This window comes from Trachinotus anak, unplaced genomic scaffold, assembly GCF_046630095.1.
Source record: "Trachinotus anak isolate AG129_WGS33_773 ecotype Australia unplaced genomic scaffold, CSIRO_AGI_Tana_v1 ptg000011l, whole genome shotgun sequence".
Lineage (NCBI taxonomy): Eukaryota > Metazoa > Chordata > Actinopteri > Carangiformes > Carangidae > Trachinotus > Trachinotus anak.
The window spans coordinates 1778592-1799397 of NW_027273862.1; the positions used below are offsets into that span (position 1 = coordinate 1778592).

The following is a 20806-nucleotide window of genomic DNA, read 5'->3' on the forward strand; positions in this document are numbered from 1 at the left end:
AGTTAGTATGAATACTTTTTTCTCTTTCCAGTGTGAACACAAACCTGAAATTGGCAAAACTGGAGTCAGTCCTTCATCTTTAACATTTTGCTTTATTTTCCATGGACTAATTAATTTCCATTCTTTTGCTCCATGATGCCCATCCTCTCTCCTTCTGCTCTCTCCCCTCCCTAGCAATCAGGCCTCACCCCTCTGTGTAGGGAATATGGAGAGTAGAGAGGGGAGGAGGAAAAGAGGCGAAAAGTGGTGGAGGGGGTGGGGGTTATAAATCAAGGTAAACGGTGGCTGTTTAACCCCTGCTATGATATCATTTCCAACAGAGCAGCGGCATGCTGGCTTCCTCTAGTCTCCCCTCCTCTCCTCTTTGCTGCAAAGCCCTACTGTACATTGCACTTGTACTACGCATGTCACCTGTGTAGCTGCTTATGCATGTATACACACACACACACACACACACACACACACCCTACCTACCACTCCCTGTGGACCCCTCTCTGTACCTGCTCTGGGCCTGTTCCTGCCTGATTTCACAGACCTGCTCCCCACAGCTCTTGTCCATAAATGTTCACAGTTTACCTAGGTATGCTCAAACCTGACGAACCTACCCATTACCCCAAATTGGCTGAAATGTGCTTTCCAATATTTGAAGAAATGTTTTTTATTCACTCATTAATTTTTGAAACAGATAACAAGATGGCAAACATATTTTAATTTGGTACAGAACGGTATCCCAACCTCTCCAAACAAAAATGTGAAACAATATTCTCCATTTATAACACATGACTTTGTATTTGACTTTACGTGTACTTAAAACTAGTTTTAAAGCACGCTAACCAGCTAGCTCTGGCCTGTCACATCACTTCCTGATAGCGACTCCAACAGCACTGCTCAGATCAAACCCCCCCCCCCCCAACACTGTGACCTCATCAGACTGGGCATATGCTGGGGGGTACAGGGAGTCTCTCTCTCTCTCTATCACACACACTTACCATTTTAAAATCTTAGTTCACCATTGGACCCACCACAGCCTCCAGACAAACAAATATTTAGGGTGTTTGACAGAAATCTGAGGATAAATTCTCACTCCATCATTATGAATAGTAATATCATTTAAGAGAAGGAAATATGCTCATCATGCTGCCTTTAAAATCCATTAAAATAGCTTATTAACTCAGTTCGAACTCTGTGTGCATAAAATAACAGGGCTAAAGTTTGCTATTGATAATGCCTAATATGTTTCTGTGTCTGTAATGGAGCATCAGATGTGTTATAGCCTATTACTCAGCAGGACTGTTTCAAAAATTGAAGCCATGTGGGAGTGCCGAAACACAGAAAGACATAGTTTTCAAGTTTATCATATGATAGCAACATCTGTTCTGTAGCTACAGTTAGTTCATAGCCTATTTTCTCAATAGGCCTACTGTTAAATTAGTCCAGGATCAGCACCTATAATCATCTTTCTTTAGAGAGTATATACTGTATGTTGAAGGGTGAGATGTACCAATGTTAGATAAAACCGATACTGTCATATCAATATGGAACACTGTCTGAGTACTCATCACTGACCAAAGGTCACCACCTCACGTGATCTCATGGGGAAGCAGAGACTGTGGTGCAACACCTTGCTGTAATGTTAGTAAAACTTTGCAGAGAGAAAAACACAAACAAAACAAAAGCAGAAGGCCTAATGAATCTGGATGGGAAAATGACTGGGGAAATGCAGTTTGTGTATTCTTCAGCGAGAATTAGAGGTGAAATTTTAACTGTCAGTTTTTAATATGTGTGAACAGCTAATGTTAGCCTCAAGAGCTAGCATGTACCAGTGTACCATTGCCTGGCAATACCGTCAGCTGCTCCAGGACTAATGCTAGCTCTGAATCCTAATGTTTAGCCATCTAGTTCAAAATTGTTGTCTACTGTGATTGTCCACTTCTGCAATGTGGAATTGTGTTGGTATAATGAAAATAAACCATTGGAGCCTTTGTGAAAAAAGTGTCAACATGTTCCAATATAGAGGCGGAAAATGTATCCACTCACCAGGTATAAGTCGCTATAACAGCAGTGACCAGCATCCAATGTTGATATTGTGCTGCAGGAATGAGTCCCAAAATCCAGATAGAAGTAGCATTTTTGCACCTCTGGTTCCCACATCCTATAGTCAATGGATTTTTTTGTTAGATGGTCTAGTTTGTTTATAGCCTAACATTAGCTTTTTACTTCTGGTGGTTATATTTATGCTTTAAAAATCATAAAAGTGAAGTTTCTTTGTGAAAATGATCTTGCTGACAAAACATGTATGCATCATAAACTGTTGGCTGTCACAGAGCTTATTTTCTGCAATAATCCAAAAGTCAATCGAAGACTTTGCAGAGAGAACCAGGGTGATGCTAACTTCAAGGTTGGCCTCCAAAAATATGTCATCCTTGCAGCAGTCTATAATGGAATAGTGTAGGGAGTTCACTGGTTGTCTGCTCATCAATGACAGAGACAACTCCCCTGCTCTTCTCTTTGTCGGTATGGTTATGATATGTCTTGGAAGACCTGTCACATAGACAGTCGTGTTCTTGCCACAAATCAATAAGCTTGTCTCCTCATTTGCTTTCGTCTCTTGTAGGGCTAGCACTGGCTGGTACTAATTGTAATCATGCAGATTTTAACTCCTAAATATCAAACAAATTTGATATTATTGGGGTGTCCCCGATGAGCAAGCAGTTCAGGAGATTTCAGACTCGATCTGAAAACCCTTCACATTATCAGATAATTTCGCCTGAACATTGGTACCAACCACGGTCCAGAATCAGGGTTCCTGCGATTATGGGGTGAATCGAGGCTAAATTGGCCTGAAACTCCTGTAGTCTGAGTGTGGTTTAATGTGCCATCTTTCTCCTTTTGGATAAATGACTCATCAGCTCTGTGGCATCCATCAACGAAGAAATCCAAAAGCCCAACACTTGTATTGTCATCCTGAGCATGACCTAAACACTCTTAACTGTCTATATGACATCACACTGCCATGTCTGCCAATCATGGCAGAGAAGAGGGGTGACTGATGTAACTGAGAAAGTGTGATGTGTGAATGTCATGAGTGATTGATGTCAGCCATCCCTTTAACCTTTTATCTAGTGAAAGTACCACCTGAATGGCTTTCCCCCTGCACGAGGTCTCCACCAATCCACTTCCCCAGAAAGAAAAGGAAGGCAGGAGCGGAGGAGGGGGAGACACAAGGGAGTGAGGAAGCCCACTGAGACTTGATTGGTGTGTTGGTGTGTGTATGGGTCCTAGTGGAAGACTGATGGGTACTTGAGATGGTATGTGCTTTGCCCTCAGGTCAATGACATTTAAAACACTGGAGAGTGAAAAAAAAGAGAAGCGGGGTATAAACACGTGTATGTGTGTGTGTATGTGTGTGTGTGTGTATTCCCATAGACCTATTTAGGCTGGGGGCCCACGCTGCTACTATTCTGTTACAGTATGATAAGGTTGCATTTGGTAATTAGCATCAGGTTGCTATAACCATCATGGACAAGCAAACTGCATGTGTGTAACCTGGTCACATCTACACTGTTGCAGGGATCACACTCACAGGTTTGGTTTCAGGGTAACTTGATAGAATGTGAATCGATTGCTGGAATGTGTATTAGTTTAGCAAAAGGCTCAGCTTTAAGTTAGCAACTCAGTGATATTTTTTGGATGTTCTGTTGAGTAGAATTTTAAAATATCTGCTTGTGTATCAAAACCACGGGCCCTCCTCAACAGAGCATTAATGCCAGTCCTGCTTCTATGCAATTAGGGCCTTTAGGGCCTTTTAAATTGTATCCTCAGGCTTTGACTCTGGAAACTCTCTTATGTACAGTAAGTGAAGTATATTAAAATTCTACCTGGAAGCTCTAACTAGCAGATAATCTGTTTGAATTGCCACTTTGTTTATACTACATTATTATGAATCAGAGACAAAATATCAGGTGGTCAAAAGACCAAATGAGACTGCTTCCTTACCAGTTAGATGTGGAGTCACTGTATTACACTTTGGTATGTTAAGGTTTGACAGAGCATGAAAGAGGAGCTTGAGGATGAAGGAGTGAGCTGCATCCTCGAAATAAATTTTAAAAACACACAATCATACATTGAAGTGTCTCACACAGAGGTTCCAGCACTTTTACACGATCACCAACTTAGAGATGAGAAAGATCCGTTTTAGCAGTTTGCAGGGCAGCTAGTAGCTCACTCTTTCCCCCCTTCATCTGTGTGCACATGATGACTTTGGTCCTTGGAGTTGTGTGTGTCCTCAGTTCAAACAGAAAGGTAAACTTGACTTGCAGTGGAAAAGAGGTCAATTGGCTTTTATTAACTTTTAAAAACCCACTTATACCCGCTAATATTCTTTGAAAAAGGGTATAATACTGAAGTTGTTTGCTGAGTAAGACCCATTCCTGGCAGAGCACATTCGGGCACATAGACAGACAGACAGAGGGAGTGAATCATCCATTTGCAACAAACTCATTTTCTGATTATTTTCGATTCCACACATTGTTTGTGGTGAAGCAGTTTTAGGTTTGTCAACAAAGAAGCATGAGTAAGTGATTTCAGCTGGTGGAGAGCCATATCGGCAAAGGCCTCAGAGAATGTTCCCAGGCCACAGTAAAAGATCTCAATTGGCACATTGTCATGGTCAGGTCTACGACAATACAAGAGTTTGTCATCAATGTGCAATGGGCTTCAGGGCTCACAATTAAGGGAAAAACCTGTTATGCATTATGTCCCAAGCTCAGTACACTCTCTACCATCCGTCCACCTTGTGATGGGTAAAAGTGTTCGGAAAAACTCACATTTTGTAAACAGAATTCTGCTTTCTAGCAACAGATGGCATTGTCATGACGAGAGCACTGAAAAAAAGAGATTCCGAGATCAGAAATGTGCTCAATAGTATTGCTACAGATGACAGAGAAAAAAGGGAAACTCATAGTGAAGCTGAAAAATTTGTCTCGAAACAGAAACTGGCTTCATGGTGACTTTTTGGGATGCAGGCCTTCCTGGGTTCAGTCCGCAAAAAAGCAATGCTGACATTTATAGCACAGTCAGTGTTTTTGTGTCACAGTCCATTAAATCCTTAAAGAATAATTATCATGAGTTTCACAGATGAATCAGATGAGCCTGACACAGTGCTGACAGAACCTTGGCACTTCTAAGATTGCACTTTAATGTTATAATGGACAAACCTGTGTCTCCAACAATGGGCAGGCTCCTACAAGCAAGTCAGGAAAAAAAGTTTGGAGTTTCGTTTGGCCTGGCTACATCTCCATAACATGCTTAAGATATTAATGGAAAACTGTCTGCAACTAACATCTGCAGCCCTCGCTTCCATCCTGCTCACCATCCCTGTGACCAACTGCGTAGGAGAGTGCTTCTTTTCTCATATGTCAAGGCTGCTGTGTTATTTGGCTCATGTCCACCTCTGTCTAATTTAGTTTTTTGCAACTGGTAACGCATTGCTCTGCGATGAGTTCACTTCTCTCACAGTTCTCTTTATTGACACGCAGCTCAACAAATGACAGTAAACACTTAATCTCACATCCAAAATGCATTTCACATACATATCAGCATCAACTCTTGTACCAGAGCACTGACACAACTGACCTAAGAAATAACACTAACCACAGGTAGCTTTACCATTATTCATTCATTTCCAAAGGATTGTATTGGATTGTGTGACCTTACAGTGTGTCTTACAGAAATGAGTCAGAAATGCTGCAGTATCCTTTAATAGGCTTTATGTTTGTTTACCTTTTTTGCATGGAATAATACAAAGTGCGCATAACAAAACTTAAGGAAGTGCAGTAATGCAGCACAAAACGATACCTATTCACTTAACATGCATGTATAGGATAGCTGCAGATCTAAAAAAATACAACAGAGCAAGTCAGCCCTGTCTTCTGAATACAAGTTCTCACCCACATCATAATCCCTCATGTCCCTGACGTCCTGCTGCAAGTCCAGACATCCAGCATTCATGGTGTCCAAGAGGGACATCTGATCGTAAACTTCCTCTGTGGAGTTGAAGAATGGAGGTTGAAGGAAGAGTGACATGATCCTGGGATCAGCTGTAAACCACTCTTTGACTGGGGGAGAGTGGTGGAACGTCCCGTATGATCACAAGCTGTTCTGGATACAGCCTCAGCTGACCCCTTCCCTCCACAAGTCTTTCATATAGGACTCATCAAGGTATGAAAAGAGGCATTTATTGTTCTAAGTACCAAGTAGGAGTTTGTAAATGTTGATATGGCAGAATGTCACAAATTTCAGCCTAACTTAGAGTAACTTTGTGTTTTGTTGGTTTAAAGTGTAAGTTCAACAGTTTTGAAAATAGTATGTAAACACAGTATGGAGCAAGGTTGAGTGAGGAAACAGTTGTTTCTGACTTCTGCTGTGTAGAATGTAACTGTGTAATTGTTTGTAATATCATCGTGTCCCTGCTTGTTTTAGTTAGATTCAGTGAACCTCACCCTTTTTACTTGTCAATTGAATTTCATTTTAGTCCCGTCTTAGTAAGAGAAAAACAAAAATATTTTAATCTTATTTCAATTGACGAAAACCATTTGACATTTTAGTTTAATTTTGGTCAAGACCAAAAAAGAGTATTTCAGTCAAACTTCAGCAGCAGGGCTGCTTTCTAATGAAATTTCATCCAACAGTTTTTCTGCCAAAAGAAAATAAAAATAAAAATGACAGCTTGTATGAGTAAGAAAGCGTGTCTGCTCTTATGTTATTAATTTAAACAATACAGCCAGGCATGAAAGAGGATAACGAATCTGGAAAGATGCAACAGCATTAACAAATTAAGTGCAATCCAACTCTTGTAACATGAGTCGATCAGGAAGCGTCCAGACCAAGACTAGAACGAAACCTAGTATATGGCTGGACTGTGCATGGTCAATGTATTTGAGGACGTAGGTGAAAACTGTTGTAGAACTGCTGTAAACAAATGACTGAATTTGCCCTTTATGTGCGTGTGTGTATGAGACACAACCATATACCCGTGAGGGGAGAGCTGCAGGAGGGCGGCTGTATTTTAAAATTCTGGCTTTTTTTTTTCTTATTTTGTTCCTTTTTTCCCCTAGATTTCTTCCTCACCCAGCTTTAACATGGACATCAGGTTTAATACACCAAAACAAACAAACTTGTCTTCAGCTAAAGGTTAGCCCACGTAGCTGACTGGGCTACTGACTTTCAGTCACACTAAATCCCCATCTGCAAGCAATGTAGTAACGTCCTGTTGTTATGAGATGCTAATCACAGCACTGCCTTCAGTAGTTAGCTTAATGTAGCTTAAAAAACAACTGAACGTTTCATTAACTTACCTCAGTTTCTTCGTGGTGAGCGTTAATGTGTCTCTTCAGGTTTGTTGTAGTCTTACCAGCGATTTTGAAGCCACATTACTTCCCTTTTGAGGAAGCGATGCATTCGTTTTTTTTCTTCGCTTAGTTTTTGTCTGTGTAATCCTGACAAGATGGGCGCAACACAGGAAACCGAACTGCTGCTTTCAAAATAAAAGGAGATTCATGTTTTTATTTTTTAAACTACATTTTAGTCTTCTCTCTTGTGTCAGTGAGATAGTTAATATTTAAGTCTCATCTTGGTCAAGGAAAAAAACGGTTGTTGACCAACACGTTTCGCTACAGTTTCCATTATGAAATGAACACTACACTAACCTGAAAACATTCACAGCATCTTGTGCATCCGAGCAGGGTAAGTTACATATTGGCTTGAAACTAATTAAGGCATTATTGATTAACACAATATCTTCTCACTGTAGCAAAATAATAGTGAATGGGAAGATGTGGTTTGTGTTCAGTAAACTTAAATTTAAACTGGATAATTTAAGTGAGCATTTATCTGCATTTATCTCATAATTAACATCCACCATGTTCAGACCATCTTCACCAACTCCACTCTCAGCTTCCTGTTCCGTCTCTCTCTGTCTGTCTCCTCACCAGATGTGGTGACCTGTATATATTTCGTGTATACTTCATTTGTCTCATTGTGGCACTACTCATTTACATGTCCCATGAATTTGTTTGTCAGTCAGGCCTAGACTATAAAGTCCCAAGTCAAGATATGCAAGTGTGAAGTCAAGTCCAAGTCTTACAAGTCACTATGGGCCACTCACCAAATTACTGCCATTTTAATCAGAGAAAACAGGTATAGTACATGGTATAGTACATAAATAATGAATACTTTCAAAAAAGAAAACAGTGTGTGTGACTCTTTAACCCCAAGAACCAAGGATGGGGAATCCAGATCCGGATGAGCATCCAGTTCTGTTTTTCCCTTGCGGCGTGGACAGTCTGCAGGTCACTGCACACAGACGTCCATGTGGACGACTGTCATGGCAATGTGGATGTGGAAACTATGGCCTTGAATTTAGTGTGGTGGTGAGTTTTGCTTCCAAAAAAATCATTTCACAACTCTCAAATCTTTTGGTGACATCAGTTCAGATGACAGTGTGATCAGAAGCACTAATTACAGACATTTCTTGCCATTTCCACTCCAGATGATACTGCTTTAAGTACTTGTGCATCAATGTTTAAAAGTTTTCAATTAATATTTGACTGTTTACCAGTCATCTGATTATTCTGGTAGTTTGAATAGCTACATTTGCCAAAGACTTTGGATTACGTCCGTTCCATTAACTGCACGAGCATCGTATCAATTCATTTATTGTGGTATTAATTCTCATGAGATCACTGCAATTGTTTCTAATGTAAATAACATGATTTAAGAGTTTTGTTGGCTAAAGTATTATTTTCTTCATAATTAATACAGAGATCTGACTTAATTCTGCCAAGTTTGATACTGACACTTGTTTAAAGAAAATTCATGGAGTGCTATTGCAAGCCAATAGAGATAAAGTATACCTATTGTGAATGATTTAAGAAAGGATTTTAAGACTGAAAGTCAGCCTACATATCATATTAAGGAGGCTCTGTCTGCAGGGTAACAGCTACAGTACATGCAGGCATCCTGCCAGGGTCCAAAATTATAACCCGACGAGTACCGGATGCCTTTAAAGTTTGTCATAGGTGGATAAATCAATAAAGGTCACCCGCCAGACTGGGCAGTAAGTGAGCCAGCAGTTTGCCTGCACAAATTATAGTATGGGTAGGGTAGGATAATATTTCTATAAAAATGTTCTGTTGATGCAGGTATATCATTAAGAACATGAGAAATATACATATCATGTGGATCACTACCCACATAAACTTTCTATAAAACCTTCATTTTCAGGACTTGTTTGGTTGTCTTTCACTCTTAATCTCTGTCATTCTGTCTCTCTACAGAAGGATACTACTACCACCGCTGCCAGGGGCATGAAATACACACAAGCACACACACATACAGTATGGACAACATACACAGGCCGCTGCCACACACATTCCCTGGCTGGGCTTGATGAATGGGCCTAGTTTAAATTATTTTGTGCAGATCTCATTTAGGCCCTTGAAGAAGAGATCCAGCCTGTTTATTCATTTCACATTTGCACCCTGGCTTCAATATCTCTGTCTATGCCTGCAAAGAATTTACCCTCCTCCCATCCAAGAGAAAAAAAAAGACTGGAAAAGAAAAGACAGAAAGAGACAGAGAGCCAGGGAGGGAGAGAGAAAAAAGCAATTTACACAATGTACATAAAATGATGCGCTCAGAGTTTGATAACCTGCATAAATTATAGAGTATAATTAAATATTATACCCAGTGAATCACCAAGGAGAGAGGATGGTGGGAGAAGAGACAAGAGGATAAAAGCAGGGAGTGGGGAGAGAAAGAGATAGACAGGGGAGGAGAGAGAGAAAAAACAAAAGATGAGGAAGAGGAGAGAACGTCGGTTCTGAGGTTGGATCTCATAATTGTTTTTATTGATTATTTCTTGAAATGGTGAAATGGTTTTAAAATAGATAAGAACAGGGAGTCAGGTGAGGGAAGGGCAGAAACCAGGTGATAGAATTTCTATGAAAGACATGTCCCTTTTTTTCCCTAAAATAATAATAAAAAATAAATAATAAAAAAAAAAACAAAACAAAAAAACCCCCCGAAACAAATCAAGGAGGCTTTTTGGCATTGTTGGATTGCCTCAGTGGTGGCCCATATAAATTAAATGGAATATTAAAAATTTAAATTGTTCAGCAAAGGGTAGCCGTGGAAGCCGTCTCTGGTGAGCGCACAATTGACCCAAAAATATATTCAAATTAGCATAGTTAAACAGTGTCTACACAGGGGGAGTGTTAGCACGTTTGTGTGTGTGAGTGTGTGCAAAGGAACATGGACACATTCGTTCGCTCCCTTGTTCTTCTTTGACCCACAAGAGAAAGAGAGAAGGGTAGATAAGAAGAAGAAATAGAATATACGGAGTATAACAGCTTGTTCTGTGCACAATCATAGACTTCACAGCACTCATAAGCTGACAGCTGTAACATATGGTGATATACTTAATGTTCTTGAATAACCCCTGCAATCTTAATTGGCCTGGAATCCAAACCACTGGTTGTGATAGAGAGACACAAGTCAGGGGATCACCAAAGGTATAACAATTCCTCCTGAGGGAAACATCATGAATTTCATTGCGATCCATCCAATAGGTGTCCAGACATTTCCCTCTGAACCAGAGGAAATCAGGGGGTCACCAAAGTGTTTAAGGGGTAAGAAAAATACACAATCAGACAAGTTGTAATCAAACTAAACTGGAACTATAGTCATCTAACTGCTTGTGTTTCTCGCCCTGTCAGAGCACAGTATAATATTACTGTAGTGTACTATAGCCAAAGCTATGAAAATAAAACAAAAGTTGTAATAAACTAGAATTAAGTATTTTGGATCAGATATTAGCTAGTTGTGTAACATCTATGACATTTTTATGTAAATTACCTTTTCTTCTTTGGATATCCTCAAGCAGTGGCGGAAGGAGATCATTACAAAACAATGTGAAAATACTACATATTTGACTTTTCTCTAATCTTTGCTTTTTGACCATGCTGGGCCTCAAACACATATTTAAATGACGCCATCTGTGTAGAAAGGAGGTGTCTCATAGACATCTATATAATGAGGGGCCCCAACCAGATACTGGGGTCACAGGCTGAAAAAGTAGGGTACTACTTTTTTAATTTTACACAATGTATTATATTTCATAAGCACATTATCATGTCTTTTTGTGAAAAAAAGTAAGTAAATCCTTACCTCCAGTAATGTGTGAATTTGTCCAAAATATGGATCATCTGAGTTACAGTGATGAACAAACACAATCTATTTTAACTAATAATACACAAATCATTATATTGTTCTTGTTCATATTGAAGACATCATTAAACATTCACAGTGTAGGTTGAATAAAGTATGTGAACCTCTCGGCCAAAGACATCAAGAAAAGCTAATTGGAGTCAAGAGTTATCAGAGTCCAGTCAATGAAACCAGATTGAAGGTGTGAGTTAGAGACACTTCGATTTATAAAAAAAGACGCAGAAACATGTTGAGAAACATCTGCTGATGTGAACCAGGCCCCACAACAAAGATCTCAGAGGACCTGAGATCAAGAATTGTTGATTTGCATAAAGTTGAAGGAATTACAGAGTCATCTCAAAGACTTTAGACCACAGTCAGATAAATTGTGTGTAAAAGGAGATAGGTATAAAAGGAGATTTAGTTCTGTGGTTTCTCCCCCCAGATTGATGAATTGTCCAGCTAAGATAACACCAAAGGCACAATGCAGGATGATCACCAGAAAAAATTCCTTGTATGTGAAAACATACTTGGCAATAAAACTGATTCTGATTCTGATTCTGATTCTGATCAGTAATATAATAAAGAACCTCAGAGTATCAAGTAAAGGCTTGAAGGAATCCTTGGAGCTGGTTTACATCTCTGTTCATGAGTCTGTCATACACAGATCATAGCCCAGTCAGAGCCCAGACCTTAACCCTGAAGAGATACCGTGGAATGACCCACTGAGAGCTGCACACACCTGACATCCTGAGAATGTATTTGAGCTGAAGCAGCTCTGCAGGACGACTGGTCCAAACCTCCTCCTGATCAATGTGCAGGTCTGCCCAGCAGCTACTGGAAGAGGAGGTTCGAACAATACTTTTTTCACCAGTGCTGTAGATGTTTAATGGGTGTGTTCAATAAAGACAACACAAAAGATTGTAATTATTTGTGTGACATTAGCTTAGTGACATTGTGTTTTGGATCAGATCACATTTAATGATTTAATGATTCACATACTTTTTCTTGCCACTGTAGTTACTTTCCACCATTTCTCTTAAAGGTCCCATATTTTAGAAATTGAGATGTCCATGTTTTTTTTTTTTTATTATTAAGCAGGTCTAGGTTCTATGTTAATACTGTGAAAGTATCAAAGCCTCAGTCCACAGAGAAATGCACACAGCCTGTATTCAGAAACTGAGCCTTAAAACCAGCCATCAGGACTTCTGGAACTTTGTGATGTCACAACAAAGCAGTCACTGCTCTCAACCACGCCGTAAGCCTCACCCACCTGGACCCACCATCCAACCTTGCAGGATTTGGTTTCTCAGAAAATCTGAAATCTGCTGTATTTTTATTTGATCACTCAGAAAACAGTCAGCCAATCAGAAGAGAGGCTCAGATACTCTCTTCTGATTGGCTCACTGACTTTTTGTTACTTGAGCTTGAGAGAGAAGCCTGAGAGAGGGGATGTAAAACTACACTGAGATGGTTTATACATCTTCTAATGGATTTCAAAACTTAAAACAGCAGAAAAGTGTAATATATGGGACTTTTCTAACAATACAGATGAACAAACAAATGTCATCAAAGAGGCCAGAGCTCAAAGTGCACTATTCCTACTGGTTCATTTTAAATAAACACTGACATCTAAGTGATGGTTGATAACAAACAGAGAGATGACAGCACAGGATCAGTATGTGCTCAGCAAACTACAGTCTTTAGCTTTCAAGTAAAAACACACCAACTAATAACCACTCCATCTTTGTCTCTCCCCCTTTCTCACCCATTGTTTATTCAAATTTTACAGAGGGGGTACTTTTTCCAGTTCAGCACCTTCACCAGTTTTGTGAGAGAACGGCATTATGCCTGTGTTATTATGCAATTCATCACCAATAATAGATTTGTTTACGGGGGCCCCATCTCTCGCCCGCTCTCAGCGCTGCATTTTCAAAATAATAATAATAATACATAGTGTATAATGACGGTAATGGTACGAAGGCTTTGATAATAGATGTGCTGGGAGGGATAAGGGAGCCTTGATCAGCCTGGGTCTCAGCTCAATTGTCTTCAAAGCACTGTTTAATGTAGAATAGGCATCCTGGGAGATTGTCTTGAAACCAAGAAAAAGGTGGGTGTACGGATAAGAGAAATGAACGCACCGATGGGAGTATGCACGCACATACACAGCACACACGCAATCATACACACAGGAAGACATACACTACATACTCAAATAAGCTCTCACTCAACCACCCACTGGTGTGTCTCTCCTCAGAGGGCTCTCTGGTGTAAATGTGTTAAAACTCTCCCTTGGTCTTTGGCTTCTGCTGAATAAATCTGTGTTTTAGTCTTCACTTTAGCACTTTAAACTCTGGGTATTTCCAGCATTTTTCTCTCTGCCTCCTCCGGGGCTTTAACTGTGATCTCAAGCTGCCAACAGATATAGCAGCAGTACTTTTGTGAGTGTGCCGCGGTACGTGGTGTAGGTGAGAATGTTTTATTACTTTCCCCAGGAACAGTACACTTCAACCACTCACTCCTTCGTATTTAAGCAATAATCTTACAGTTGAAAATATGTAGTAGAAAATAACTTTCATTATCACCTCCTGTAATTTTTAGATTGAAGATGATTTATCAAAACACTGCCTCACCCCTTAGTCTCCAATTTAAGCAAGTATTATAGGGAGAAGGCAAAAAAAGAAAAACAAAAAACTTTATTTGTGGGAAAAGAAAAAAAACTTTGTGTAACCAACACTTTTAAATGATTTAAAATAATTATATTGTAGATTATTTAATAAAAATATTTATCTTATCTCTGTGACTGATGAGAGAGTGCGTGGAAAGAACAGCTAAGTTACATTGCATTTTATAGCAGAATTGTTCAAAAACACAATGAACATCAGTACTTTTTGTTCACAGTGGTACCGTCAGAGGACATGTTCACAAAGGACCCTCACATAAGTTTTCTTTAGTGAGCTCCTGCCCAGGTGTAGGAACTGGTTATAAGCATAGACTGTAAACAAAGATGGATGTAGCCTTAATGACGTCACCCATAGGTTTCTGAAGAGTGGTTTTGAAGCTCGAAGCTGGGCTGCTCCACCGTCGCCATCTTGGCAGTGTCTGACTCTGCTTAACTTGTGGCTAATTTCAAAATGAGAAAAGTGTTGAATCTTGAAGAGGTGAAACTGGAGTTATATAAAACTTCAACCCCCATACACTTGTCATGAAAGAGGAAATTAACTAGACCAAAACCATTTTTGCACCAGGCTGTACATGTTTATTTCTTAATTTGGTCATTTTAACATGGGAGTCTATGGGGACTGACTCACTTTTGGAGCCCGGCTCAAGTCCATGTTGGCTTTATTTTTTTGGCCGCAGAACTTGTTAATTGGTGTCCAGTCAGATCCAGTAAATGACCAGCAAGACACTGACAATCATCTGGATTTTGTCACTTCTTCTATAGCCACAGACTGCTGTATAAACGGTCATTCCACTACTGTATCATTGGCATGAAGTTATAATTAATATCAAGACAAATGTACCTACATACTTAGTTGATATCAAAACATCATAGATGGACTCAACAAACCTTTTTGGGATCATCAGTTCAGTGTGCAGGCACATTTTCCTTTTCCATATGGTTTTCTATAAACAATAGTCATATGATCTGCACATAGACAGTATTACTGATATTTTACCCAGTCAAATGATTATGTATAATGTGAAAGTGTCTCATAGTAATGAACTCACAGAGAATGAATGTCCAACCCTGCAGCTCTACACAGCTTTTAGCTCCTTGTTTTGTTTTTGGTTTGTGGTTCAATGTTGTATTGTGTATGTTATATTGTGTACGATTGTTTGTCTTCAGTTCATCACGTCCAGAAAAATGAGACCAAATGAGTGCTAATGTTGCTTTGTGTTTGCTGGATGTGTAAGGAGGCCACTGATGGTGGACACGTTCACCATAACAACTTTATGAGTTAATATGTCAGAACTTCAGTCTGTCAGCTTGTTTTGATATGTTACTGCCCCCTAGTGGCTAAAACATGATTAATGCAGCTTTAGTAAAGTAAAAGTAAAAGTGACTGGAAAAATACTTAATTACAAGTAAAAGGCTACATTCAGAAATTTTCTGTAGTAAAATTAAGCAAATATGTATATCAAAATAAGACTATAAATCATTCTCTTTTTGAGTGTAATTAAGACTATTTTTATTTGCTAGTGTACATATATATTTTATTCTGTAATAATGCTTTGAGGAAATTTAAGTGGTTACCAATGAGACTTTAATATGTAAATTATTATTATATTTTAGTTGTTTCTGCTGCCCCTGCTGTTCTTCTTTTCATTGCTCTTGTTAATGATAATCTCCGATTTAACAAGTGATGCTATCACCTCCTTCAGTGTCAGCATTTATTTGACTTGGTTAAAGGTCCCATATTATAGAAAGTGAGGTTGGACGTCTCTTTGAATTATAAAGCAGGTTTAGGTTCTATATTGATACTGTGAAAGTATCAAAGCCTCAGTCCACAGAGAAATGCACACAGCCTGTATTCAGAAACTGAGCCTTAAAACATAGGACTTTTTAATTTTGTGATGTCACAACAAAGCAGTCACTGCCCTCAGTTATACCCCCAGTATGGTGCAAATGGGCCCATCATCCAACTTTGTAGGATTTGGTTTCTCTGAGTGTTCACATGAAATCTGCTATATTTTTTTTGATCTCTACGAAGGAACCTTATTAGTGTTCTGTTGGGCTTCTCCAATGATCCTTTCAGCTTCTAATCTTTTCATTGCAATTTTTGTACTAATCATTGCTGTTTTAAGTTTCCTGTTTTATCAATCATGTTGTTACATGAATTACACTCAGACCCAGGGGTTTGAACTGAAACCAGACCCAGTCACCAATTTCTGCTGGATTATTTGGGGCTCATTTCAGCGCTGACTGAACATCACCATTTGCATTTACTAGTGAGTTTCACCAAGCTACAGTAGTAGGCTACAATCTGTCACCTGTGGTTGGCCTGGCCATGTCTCAGAAAACAGTCTCACACCAATGAAACAGTCTAAAAATGTTTTCATCAGGTTGCATTGGATATCTTGGAGCTTGTAGCTAACACTAAAGAGGGCTAGCTGTGGGCTGTGATGAGCTTGGGCTACAGTTCTTCATATTTGTTTACACACGTTTTCTGAATCTTTGGCTCATTTTCTCGCAACTCTAAACACAAAACCACAAACACAAAATGCAAAACTCTACAAATCTCGAGCAAGAGCAAACACTGCATTCAGTGTGATGTGGCGCCAAAATCAACTTCACCACATGCATCCTCCGTTGCCTAGAGAAGAAAGAACTCTTCAGTTGGGTTCAGGAATGAGGAATATGGTGGGAGGTATACAGTAGAACAATACATCGTGGTTGGTTGATGAACCAGTGGAAAGTCACGTTGTCCCAGGTGACAACCTACCTGGACTGCTCTGGTCCACCTGGTCCTCTGCCATGTAGTGTGTCCGGGATTGTGATGAGAAGGGCTGTGTTGTACGGAACAAGGTTGGCATGGTGATGGGAGTGCGCCTTTCTGGCTAACGGCTGCGAACATGGTAATATTCCCTCCACGCTGACATTCACAATGGCACGGTGGCCAATAATGTTCTATCCTCTTCTTTTGGCTAGGTTACAGTAATGTAAGTTTATTCTAAGACTCAGAGGACTGTATTTTGCTACCAGTAACAATGGTGCTTTGTTGTTGTAAATAGGTTGAAATAGCTCTGTTACTTACAGTTAATTAAATTCAAATTTCAATCTTGAATTCAATTTGAATTCAATGTGAAAAAATGATCTTCAAATCTGGAGCAATTGCAGCTTTTAAAAAATATATATTTTTAGAACACCACAGCTTTGTCAATATATATTTGAAAGAAAAAAACAAGGTTCTCTTAAGTGTCTCTCGAGTTTGCAGGTCCCTTTTCTGTTCTTTTTACTCTAAGCTTCTTAAAAACTTTAGTAGAGGCACAAAAGTTTTGTTTTCCCTCATACTTGTAAAGCAAATTATTTATTTTGAAGAAGATATGAAATTAGTTCACTATTTCTAATTTGTTTATTTCTAATATATTGGATCATCTTGAGGTGAACCACCTTTAAATTTACTTTGCATGCATACAGGAAATTCTGGCTAAAGCGATAAGATGTTTCAGGTTCCACAGAGAAACTGAACTTATCATTTACAGGATAGTTTAAACTCGTGAACATGCATTAGATCATGCATTTAATAAAATGTGTTGTACAGTATCTTTTACTGATCAGTTATTATTTTATATAACTATATTAGTTATTATTTTATAATTATAATAGTATATATATTTAAAATAAATTAGTATATAACAATTTACAGTGTACATATGGAGGTAACACCTACAGTGCACACTTAACAATGACACACTGAATGCTGATTATCAAGGAGGATTAAATGTAACCTACACGGAGTGTTTGCTGTTATCCATTATAACATTTAAGGAGTTGAACTTTAATAGTGTTAACAGTCGTGGAATATAATAAAGTACATTTACTCAGGTACTTTACTTAAATACAGTTTTGAGGTATTTGTACTCAATTTGAGTATTTCCATTTTGTGCTACTTTATAAAATATGATGCATTACTTTAAGTTAAACTGCCTGATTAATGTGTGATATAATGTGTAGCTGTTCTCCTCTGTTTATTCTTTAGTTACACAGTATGAATAAGGTTGTTAACACCACTGTCCCCAAACATCAGTTTTGTTTCCCAGTACTGTAGACATGTAGGTACCCAGTATTCACAAAAATACTTTGTGATAAGAGTTTAATTTATTTCTCCTTACCCCCACATTCTTCATAGTTGTAATTTCTTCCACTGTACCTACATTTATTTACACTAACTAGTAAATTACACTGTAACTTGTTCCTGAAAAACCTCATGTAGACTGAGGATGGACAGAGAAACAGAGCAGTGAAAGACAGGTGTGACCCATGATGACATGTGATAGGACATCACTGACACACACACACACACACACACTCTATATCGCCAGGTGTGGTTGTCACCCTCTCCTGCCCTGTGCACCACTATAATCAATTTAACAGAATAGTTTCATCATCAAATATCTAAATGATGATTGCTTACTTTACCTAATCTCCTAATGCCAGTGACCTCTAAATGTGTGAGGGTAATTGTGTTTTCCTGCTTGTTGCTATACTTGTGTATGTGTGTGCTTCAAGCCGCCCGGATGGGTACGGATTGCCTGTTTTATTTTGGTAAAACACTGGGGAATGCTGAAGCACTGCAGAATGCCTCTTGTAATCAGATTTCTTTATGTGTGTTAGTGTGTGTGCGCGCTCTTTTTTCTGCTGTTTGTGATTGCCGTTGAATGCAAAGTGACTGTCAGTGATCCTCATGAATGCCAAAGTAGCTCATTGACTGTGAACTGGGTCTTGTTAGTAGTTGGGTGAGCAGGAATAGAAATATAAGCACTTAGACTACTTATTCATGCTGACTGCCTTCCCCTGGCTTTTTGAAGGTAAAGAGGAGTGTTTTGTGTGTGTGTGTGTGTGTGTGTGTGGGCTTATGTTTTTATATGTGTCTGTCTCTTTGCATGTGTATCATAAAGAGGAAGAAAAAAAGGAAAGAGAAAGATAAAGAATGACTAAGAGGACGATGTGACAGTGGTGGTTTTTGCCATTTAATCAATAGTCTCTTGCTTTGGGAAATAGTGCATTTGAAAACAATAACTTATTTGACATCTTCAGGTAGGTTTCATACGTTCTTACACCTTTAATATATGCATTATGCTTTAAATAGCAACTTCGATGATGGACAAAAAAATAAATAATACCCCAGGCTTGGTTTGGTGCTGGTATTCATTTACAGCTATTCCCAGAAGACCCACATTAGCTGCACTGATATGTGACCTATATGTTAGTACTAACCAATCGTCCTATGTGCTCAACACCCCTTTATTAGGAACACCTGTACATTTGATTATTCAATTATCTACTCAACCAATCATGTAGCAGCAGTGCAGTGAGATAAAATTGTGCCAGATGAGCTGGTTGGAGTATTTCTTAAACTGCTGTTGTCCTGGGATTTTCACGCACAACAGTCTCCAGAGCTTTCTCAGAATGGTGCAAAAAAACAAACAGTGCCTTAAACCAGGATATCAGATCTAAATATAGCCAGATCACATTCATAAGTTCAGAAGGGAATTTTACACATAAACAATAATGTAGCTGCTGGGTTTACAAAAACAAAGTAAAACTGAATAAAATTAAAATGGCATTTTGACCAGTAGAGTGCAGAAGAACTGGGTTGGTGGCAAACACAGCCATGACACCTTATTTTCTCATGAAGTTGTTGTGGCTAACATGTTAGCAAAGAATTTGAAAGAAGTGGCCCATTTCACATTACATTTACAATATGTATCAGCTTTACTGTTAAAGAAGAAGTTGTTAGCAGCATTTCTTTTTACATGTCACTGCTCTTTGCAATGATGTAAAAAATGGAATAGGTGTGTGAACTGGTTTGTGACATATAATTGATATTTGATATAAGTATTTAAGTAAGATATTTCTCCCGTAGCTTCACACAAAGCCTGATATAAGTGTAATCTAAAAGGCAGATAACAGTCAGAAGAAGAAGCTTAAAAGACAGTTTCCGTCAACTATCTTTCGGCACTTGCATGACTTTTGTCATGACAGTGTTTGGAAACTGTGGTTTATTTTCAAATATGGGAGGACCCATTATTATGCAGGACGAGTGGCCACCCTAGAATCAGCAGGGTTTGCTCTGCTGCTGAAAAGAAGACAGCTCTTGTTTTCCCTTCTTTCTGCGACATGATCTTCTTTTCAACAATCGACTGTTCTGTGCTGTTTATATAGCCTGTGGATGCACATAATGCAAGCTTGTTCAAGCCTGGTTTGAATTATTGTTTACTAGGGACAGCTAAATTGTGTTAATGGAACAGCTTGAGTCTGAAGTGAAAGTCGATGAATTCAAACTTTTTCAAGTAAGCACAGATTTTCCTTATTCACTCATCCACATTGGTGGAGTACCCCGCTTGCGTCACATTGTCTTGTGCTGTTCAGAAGGTAAGTATGACTGTCCTGAGGCACTTGCATACAGAGATAGGCTGTAGTAGTTTTGTGAGCTCGCCTGTTTGCAGGTCACTTTAGATCTGCTGGTTTTCAATGCATAATTACCTGAAGGCCATGGGTGAGTTATTAGCAAGTTCTGGTTAGGGAGTTTTTGGAGCATTCTCTGTGAGGGTTAACTTTGAGTTCCGTTGGTGAACACAATACTGTCTTTATCAGTAAGAATGGCTTCCTTGTCTGGGTTTTTGGTAAAAGGCTGGAAAAAAGAGCAGCTTGATGTTGTGGCTAATTTACGTTTGGTTCTGGAAGTTTAATGAGCAAGGCCCCGATGGTTTTTCACTCTCCTTGCATGAATGTAGACTGGGTACTCCTTCAGTGTATTCTCACTGGGACAACCCAGCAGGCTTATTCAGTTATTCATGCTAGGGAGAATTT

The 20806-nt window shown here is 39.0% G+C and overlaps 1 long non-coding RNA gene across 2 annotated transcripts; it reads right to left on the reverse strand.

Moving 5' to 3' along the window:
• Nucleotides 1-562: 562 nt before the first annotated feature.
• On the reverse strand, nt 563-20365 carry LOC139628392 (uncharacterized). 2 transcript variants are annotated; one of them, XR_011692767.1, is made up of 3 exons: nt 16716-20365; nt 7356-16586; nt 563-6044 (listed from the first exon to the last, which is right to left on the reverse strand). It is a non-coding gene; the product is annotated as an uncharacterized lncRNA (long non-coding RNA). The 2 variants fall into 2 exon arrangements; XR_011692768.1 differs by having other exon boundaries at nt 7356-7531; nt 7707-19781.
• Nucleotides 20366-20806: the final 441 nt, after the last annotated feature.